The sequence below is a fragment of the Eleutherodactylus coqui genome, chromosome 3, assembly GCF_035609145.1.
Source record: "Eleutherodactylus coqui strain aEleCoq1 chromosome 3, aEleCoq1.hap1, whole genome shotgun sequence".
Classification (NCBI taxonomy): Eukaryota; Metazoa; Chordata; class Amphibia; order Anura; family Eleutherodactylidae; genus Eleutherodactylus; species Eleutherodactylus coqui.
In genome coordinates, this window is record NC_089839.1 from 38,170,092 (window position 1) to 38,178,836 (window position 8,745).

The following is an 8,745-nucleotide window of genomic DNA, read 5'->3' on the forward strand; positions in this document are numbered from 1 at the left end:
CAGGGATTAGTCTGATTGCCATTAGGGAGTCGGGAAGGAATTTTCCCCCAAAAGGGCTAATTGGCTCCTGCCTCTTGTTTTTTTTTTTTTGCCTTCCTCTGGATCGACAACATAGGAGGATAAACAGGTTGGACTAGATGCACATTGTCTTCATTCGGCCTTACATACTATGTTACTATGTGAAAGATTCCCCTTAAAGAAGTTGTCCAGCATTCCTGTATTTTGGTGATATCAGAGGGCAAATAATTTTGTCGAATGATTTCTATAATTTATTATTATATTTGCGCCATATTGTAGCATGACTCTTTCATACACTATACTTGTTCATGCTTTATTGTCACTAAATGGGTTGTCAAACTTTACACTATTGTTGGCTTATCTGCTGAATAGACCATTGATTGTAAACTCATTGACAAAAAATGCACCAAGAACGAGTTGTTGGAATCAAATGAAGCTTATATGAGTGATTGTAATGATGTACACTCTTTGGCAAAAAAAAAATCAAGCACCTAAAAGGAGTTGTCCTTTTTGCTGCAAAACTTGGTTTGCAGTTCCATCTCAGGCAGATATGTAAATGAGTAGAGTTGTGGTGTGATTAGATGAACGGTCTTGCCACTTGAGGACCTAAAAGTGTTTACCCACTTGGCCTATAAGAGGCTCTCGGAGGCTCCTTGTGTGTAGTGGAGATCTTCTTCCGCTTGTGTAGAGCTTGTTGACCACTAAACGCCTCTGCGACGCAGAGAAGAGATTTCAGCCCGTTACCAGAGTCTGAGAGGTGCGCATTATTGGGATGTGAGAAGCTGGATAGTCATACTTAACTAATTACCGCCACCTGGACTGTTCTAACCAGAAAGTTAGGAGGTGTTGGGACTAGTGGATGTGTGAGGGCACATAAGAAGACCAGGCTCAGGACACCCCCAACAGACCACCAGTAGAGAGGAGCGTCTGATCATCCAATAAACACGAGCAGCTCCAACTGTTTATTTGTCCTCCATCCAGAGACAGGTAGCGCCATTATTACACCCCTGTGTCTGTCTAAATTATTTCTAGGTACTTGGCTGAAGGACATTTGGTCTCATGTGCCTATTATGTGTACTGCCTTGAAACAGCTACCCTCCATTTGCAGTGGTGTCATGAACAACGAGACTGGACACTACAGTGCAATCGGGTTGTCTTTAGCAAACAATCTAGGTTTAGTTTGGGCACTGACAATGGCCATGTTCATGTCTGCAGACCTGGGGGTGAGTGCCTCAATCCGGCCTTTGCTGTGCAACAGCACACTGCCCCCTGCTGGTGTGATGGTCTGGGGGATCCATTGCATATGACAGTCAGTCATCCTTAGTAGTGGTATGAGGAACAATGACAGCAAAGCCATATGTTGAGGACATCCTGCAGACACATGTGTTCCTCTCATGGCGGCTTCCAAGAGGCTTCCAGCTGGATAATGCTCGGCCGCCTACACAACCCGGTCACAGGAGCCCCCACAACATTGTCACACTTCCATGATCTGCCTGGTCACCAGATTTATCGCCAATAGAACATGTATGGGACCATCTGGGGCACCAACTTCAAACCTACGAGTTTGCATGATCTAGAGGCTCAGTTACAGCAAATGTGGAGTGATATGCCACTGCATACCATAAGGAACCCGAATGCCTCCATGCCTGCACACATCAGCCTTGTGAACGATTGATGAAAATCAATGAACAAAGCCAGCAAGACAATAGCAGTCGTCACTGCCTATATGCAGAGTCACATTGTCGTGATCATTCTTTCTCTCCAGAGACTACATTGTGAGCTTGCAAGATGCACTTCAGCACTATTCAGAGCAACATCTTGGACTGCGTCAAACTAAACCAGTTCTAAGAAAACGTGATGATAAACTCCCTGGAATGCTGAAGTTCACCTTTGGTCAGTATTGTCACCTCTACTCTACATTTCTCTTGTAGCCATGGAAATAAATGATTTTAATCTGCTTAGCTACAAATTAGTTTGAAGTCTACTGCTGGCGGCCCTTAAGACCCTTTTATATGGAGCGATTATCGTTCAAAAAATCGTTTAAACGAGTGAAAATAAACGATAATCGTTCAGTGTAAACGCAGCCAATGATTGACCATTGAACGATAATATGTTCGCTTAGCGTTCATTTCATGCAGGCATTTAAATCATCGCTGGCTCGTTTGTTAATCGTTCCATACAATTACCGATTGTTAACCTACAAGGTTAAATTGTTGTCATGATGATGGACTGCGAGATGTGCCAAAAACTGCACCAAAATATCACATGCGCCAAAATTTGCACCAAATCTGGCGCAGCAGAACTGAGAATGTCTAGTGGACTCTTGCTGGTTGGCTGATGCCTGACATATAAAAAGCAATTTCTGCTGTAAGCACAGGGACTGTGTTATAGAGCTCAAGTTCCGCTGGGAGCTGCCAGAAAGAGCCTGCAGAGGGAGCTGCTGGAGACTACAGGGAGCAGCAGAGGGAACCCCAGAGACTGTGCGAGAAAAAAAAAAGCTGCTTGGAGAGAACTACAGGCTGTAGACAAAGGGAACAGAGACTGCCTGCTCCCTGGAGTTACCTAAAAGAGAGAGACTGTGCTGCGCTGTAAGTGAGGCTGGCCTCCAAATGATAGTTGTGCAAAACAGACAGGAACTCAGTGCCCGATGCACTAAAATTTCAATTTGAGATCAACCAGAGTAAAGTAGAAAGAAGTTGCACCAGAATGGTATAGCCCGTGATCTTTGTTCAAATCAGGTTCAGTTTGATCCCCTGCATTTGTTGGATCAAACTAATTGAACTTAGTTTAGCAGTCAAAATCTGAGATGATAAGACTAGGCTGATAGGCTTTTCCTTGGTGGTGAAATTACTCTCATGTTTGTGCTGGTAGAAGCCATGTTTTTACCATCGCTATGAATGCTGGGAAAATTGCTACAAATGTTGGGAAGATCACCTGACTAAGTCACCATTCACTTTATGTGATACATTTCTTCAAGGTTCAACCTTTGATCGCAGATCAAGTGAACTTGGCTTTGAAAATCTTAGATCAAAAAGTGTTGGTGCAACACTTCTTGCTTAAACCAAGTTCAACATCTAATCACAGTTTACCTAAACCTGGATCAACAGTATAGTGGGTGCAACCAGCCCATAGTCTATTAAATAACAAGCCAGCTATAGGAGATAGAGTTAGGCTTTCACATCTGTGGTGGAGGATCCATTTTCCTGCTCCATTTGGGGAGCAGGAAGGAAGAATCCCCTGGCCCGAACAGGTTTATCTTACGACGGAACCAAATAACGCTGAATGGACGCCATTGACTATAATGGGGTTAGTTCAGTTTCTGCTCAGCTGCCTAGCATTTTACCAGAAGAAAAAGCACTGCATGCCAGATCTGCGACGGAACCTCCTAACAGAGGTTGCAGCGCTGATCTTAACCTGGCATTAACGTTACAGAAATTGGACCTCATGCAAGTTTTTGGTGGTTGAACCCAGTTCTAGGACTGTGTTATTCAAAGAAATATCACATGAGCATAAGGCCACCTGCACATGAACAGGCCTGATTCCGCATACGGGAGCCCACAGTGGAATCCGGCCCCGTGCCCGGCCGGCGTCCGTACGTACCTGTCTTTTTCTCTCCAAGAGTTCTACCATCAGATAATTGGGACTGATAATGACTGTACTACGGGAGAAGTGACACGCAATTACTTAAGTGTTGTACCTAAGACTGTCTGTTGTACGTTACTCTTGGAAAATCAAAGGTGGAAACTGTGAGTAGAAGAAAACCGTGTGCCTCCAGTTTAAAACTACATCTTTGGACTCATTTATTGGACTTGGGTGATTTATCACTCAGAAGAGGCACTGGGGTCACGTGAACAGATAAGTACCAAGAGTACCATAGCATAGTTGCCACTTTTATTCCCCAGCGGGTAGCCCGGCCGGGCCGTGTGTTTGGAGGCACCGGGAGGAGACAGTAATGCCATCATGGACTCATACCATTTTCCACCCCTGCTGTCTTTCCCGGCTGCTGCAATATCTTGATTTTGTGTCACTACAAAGTCTCACCAATTTGTAGCGCTCTTTTGCCAGGATTTTCGGGGGGGGGGGGGGGGGGGGGAGGCTTGAAATATAACCCCAACCCCAAAAATAAGCCCTGGCTGCATAAAGAAAAGAAAAGAATACATTGCCTAACAAGCGCTGTTAGCTCCCTGCGCATCTTCCCTGAAGCTCTGGCAGACTTGCTTGAAGTTTTCTCTCAACGGTTCCTGGTTTGAAAAAATCCCTGCCTCCAGGAAGCACTGGCTGTGATTGGTTCTTGAGCGCTGCAGCTCAGCCAAATCAGAGCCAGCACTAATCATAGCCATTCATTTTTATTTCATACTTTTCATACTTTTCACATTTCTTTTATTTCACACTTTTCAACTATAGTTGGGGCATCCATAGGAGCCCTATTTACAGGGAAAAAATTCCCACTAGTGTGACAGTAGTCACTGGCAGAGCTGATCTGGGTCTGCTAAGACCCTGCAGCTGTGACACGCCAGGGGGCACCCAGTGGTCACATGATTGCCAGGTCGCATAGCGGAAATAACACTTTCACTTTCTCTCTTCACTACAAAGTGCATATTGAATGCTATCTAGCCTGTAAATGAGAAGGCAGAAGTGGTTAAAAACTGCTTCTGCCTTCTCCTCTGGGTCTTCGGCTGTGACTAACAGCAGAGGACCCGACCTGCTCCTGCCACGTTGCATGAGCAGGAACTTTAATCCCACACCATACTTTTACTATCCACCGGGATTAAAGCCCAGTACCAAGCATTGTAAATTTCCTGTGCTCTGGTCACCGTGTATATACGATGCAGGCTTTACATACCCCTGGTGTGGGGTGCATGTGCTTAGTAAGGCTCTGCGTGTTAATATTAAATGATGTTAATGATTCCCCTGTAGAGATCTGTCATCAGGTGTAAACCATCCATTAGAGACTGATTAACACTGACAATCCTGCCTGACTGCACAGAGGGTGAGCGTTGCGTAGAAAGAGAACATATTGCACCAGTTACCTCTAGAGATCTGACAAACAATGGCAGTAACAGAAGATGCAGAATTGTTGCTAGGATGTGGAAAACGACAGATTGCAGCAAAACAAGTGTCAGCAAGATAGAAACGGTGAATGTGTAGTAGAGCAAACACCCCAGAGCTTACTAAAAGCTGAAGTCATTAAGACAGGAGGAGCGGTTTTTCTAAAATGTTCTCGGAACTACTTGGAAAATGTTCAACTTCGCTCTCGTAAATAAAGACGTCCATTTCATTCGCTGTAAAGGTAAATTAGGTTTAGATACAGAGTAGTAGAGTGGGATTTGTCATTTAACTTCTATGTAGACATTAGACATACACATTCACATATCAATGACACCATACATTGACAGACCTACCGTACAAGACATGAAGAAAGTTTCAGCCAAGACTTCAAGTTTTTGCTTTAATTACAATCTCAGCAAATTTAGAGGGGTTCCTAAACCGGAATCCCCCTCTGAGCAGCTCCGTTCAGAAGTTGACTTAATTAAAGGGGTTGTCCCAACATACCCTACCAACTGATGTGACATTGGGGATGTGGAGAGATGCAAATGTATGCTGGGTCCCAGAGCATATTGACCTAAGGGCCCGCCCGAACAGCAGCGAGTGATTAGCTTCACCACCAGTTTAAGGCTAGATCCACATGGACGTATTTGTACCCACAAAATTTGCGCGCGTGATACACTGAGTATAGAGCCCACTGGTTTCAATGGTTTCTCATACACGTATGAGTGCATTTGCGCACCAAAGCTCCCCATAGAAGTTAATTGGGGTGCACTAATGTGCGTGCAATATGCTAGGAAGTGTGGGATTCGCTACGTAATTCCACAAGAAAAAGAAGACATCTGGAAATCATTAGACTAATTAGCCATTACAATCGGTGGTCTTTGTTTGCCGTGCACAAATGAACACGCCTTGCAGGCGTAGAAAGTACAGTAAAATATGGAAAAAGTATGGTTCTCTCCGTAAAAATGCTACACTCATGCACATACGCATACGCTCCTGTGAAGGGGGCCTTAAAGTCCTTTTACACCTGTGCTATTGATCGTTGACCAACAATGAGCATGTCAGTCCGCGCTCGTTCCCTCCGTGTACGCAGGTTATCTGCCCTATGGGGATGACCATTAACATGGCTGTTCTTCCCCATATGGCTGTCATTGATTGGCTGCGCGTCTCACCATTTACATGGGAGATGTTTAGCTGAATTGAGTATTTTTATGCTTGCAGCTTGGAGCCCCCAAGACCAAATCTAACCAAGGACAACATTTACAAGAAGTCTGTATGCTCTTCCCATGTTAATGTGAGTGGTGATAACTGATACATTTGCCTTCCTTTGCAATTAGCCCTTGTGGGTATGTGCATGTCTGACACAGGGAAATTAAATTGAAGCCCTGATGGTGGCAGGGACTGATGTGAAGGGTGACTGTTAGTTCAAGGTATGCTTTGTCCAGGATGACTAAAAAATTAACCGTGGAAGTGTGCATTACATCGGTTGAACGGTGTAGGAAGCTTAACCCCTTAATGACATGGCCTATTTTGGCGATGAGGACCAAGCGATTTTTGGTATTTTTCCATCTCCATTTATCAAAAGCTATAACTTTTTTATTTTTCCGTCGACGCGGCCGAGAAAACGCATCAATTCTGCCATAGATTTTTTTTTTTTTTTACAGCGTTAATCATGCAGCATACATGACACACAAAATTTTTTCTGCGGGTCGGTACGGTTACAACGATACCAAAGTTCTTTTTTTTTTTTTAGGTTTTTACACTTTTTTTTGGAAATCTTTTTTTTCCTCTATAGCTGCATTCAAAGTCCTGTAACTTTTTTTATTTTTCTGTGTACAGAGCTCTATAAGGACTTATTTTTTGCGAGACGAGCTGTAGTTTTTATTGGTACCATTTTGGGGAATGTACGGGTTTTTTGATCACTTTTATTGCGTTTTTTGGGAGGCAAAATGCTAAATATTACGCTTTTTGCCGTACAAAATAAAAAGCGTGTTCAACTTTTTGTACACGTTGTTACGGATACGTCAATACCAAATATGTGGGGTTTTAATTTTTTACCTTGTTTTTATGCTAATATTAGAAAAAGCACAAAAAAAGGTTTTTTTTACATTTTTTTTTACATTTTTATTTTTTTTATATTTTTCTTTTCTTTTTTTTTTTACACAATTTGAGTCCCTCTGAGGGACTTGCAGCACTGTGCCTATGATCGCTGTGATAAGGCATGGCAGAGCTACTGCTCTGCCATGCCTTATCACTTTTACAGCGATCATAGGCATTGGCAATACAGGACGCCAGTGTCTGGCGTCCTGTTGCCATGGTGACAAGCCGGGCTCTCGCGATAACATTGCGAGAGCCGGCCGGAGACAGAGAGGGAGCGCGCTCCCTCTGTGAACTCTTTCCCTGCCGCGATCTACTTAGATCGCGGCAGGGAAGGGGTTAACAGCGGGGGGCGCATCTCCGATGCCCCCCGCTGTTGCAGTAGGACGCCAGCTATGACTGACAGCCGGCTCCTGCTGCGGGATAGCACGAGGTCAGTCATGATCTCGCGCTATCCCGATGACGTACCGGTACGTCATTTTGCGCGAAGTTCTCGCCTCCCATGACGTACCGGTACGTCATGGAGCGGGAAGGGGTTAAAGGGCATTTGTTGGCTTGAACCTGCTGACCAAACTGCAGGCATCATGTTATAGAGCGGGAGGATCTGAGCAGATTGATATATAGTTTATGGGGAAAGTTTCTGTAAAACTTGTATTCTATTCATTTACATCTCTGCTCATTCTGAGCTGACCGGTCCAATGGGCGGTCTTATCAGGGATCAACAGCTATGACTGTACATAAAGGGAAGGCTGACGATTACTGATAGGACCGCCCATTGGACTGTTCAGCTCAGAATGAACGCCCCTTTTCAAGGTTGTGGATTATGTCCGTTCCATATAAGTAATAGGAATAAATAAGTACTTCACCTTGTATGATAAGCTGTGGTTTGGATCCTGTTTATTCTGATAGACCAGTTGTATCTGTATCTTCCCCTTGAGCGGATCCCCAGGTATCATCAGAGGTTACTATCATCCTTATCAAAACACTTTTCCCTCTCACAATTCTAGGATACCAACAACAAAGTTAATTTAAAAAAAAATTTATAAAAGGTTTACAAAAAAAAAAAGTTTCCACAAAAACTGCCACTGAATGAACATTTCTTGCTAAAAATATTTATAATGAGCAATGGCAATTAATTAATATTAATGTAAGATTACTCTATGGGGCAGATACTTCTTGGTTTACCTGTATTATTAAAAATGTAGCCTCGAAGACATGGAAGCTTCACTAATATTGCAGAACCTGTAGCTATATGTGCAAGATGTTATGCTGCCATGTTGTCTGACTGGACCGCTTTAGGCCGATGCCACAGTCAGATCAAATAAGGAAGATGGAACAATACCTCTGCAGCGCCACCTATTGGATGGCAGCATTCCTTTTAATCAATGTACGACTTATTAACAAGTTTGTAGAACAATGATTGGGAATAGGAAACCAAGCCAGAAAACCAATCATTCCCAATCATTGACTTTTAGACTTTGATTTGAAGGAATTCTGCCAGCCAATAGGTGGCGCTGCAGACGTATTGTTCCATCTTCCTTATTTGCATAAATTACCCAGAAGAGCATGCATGACCTTATA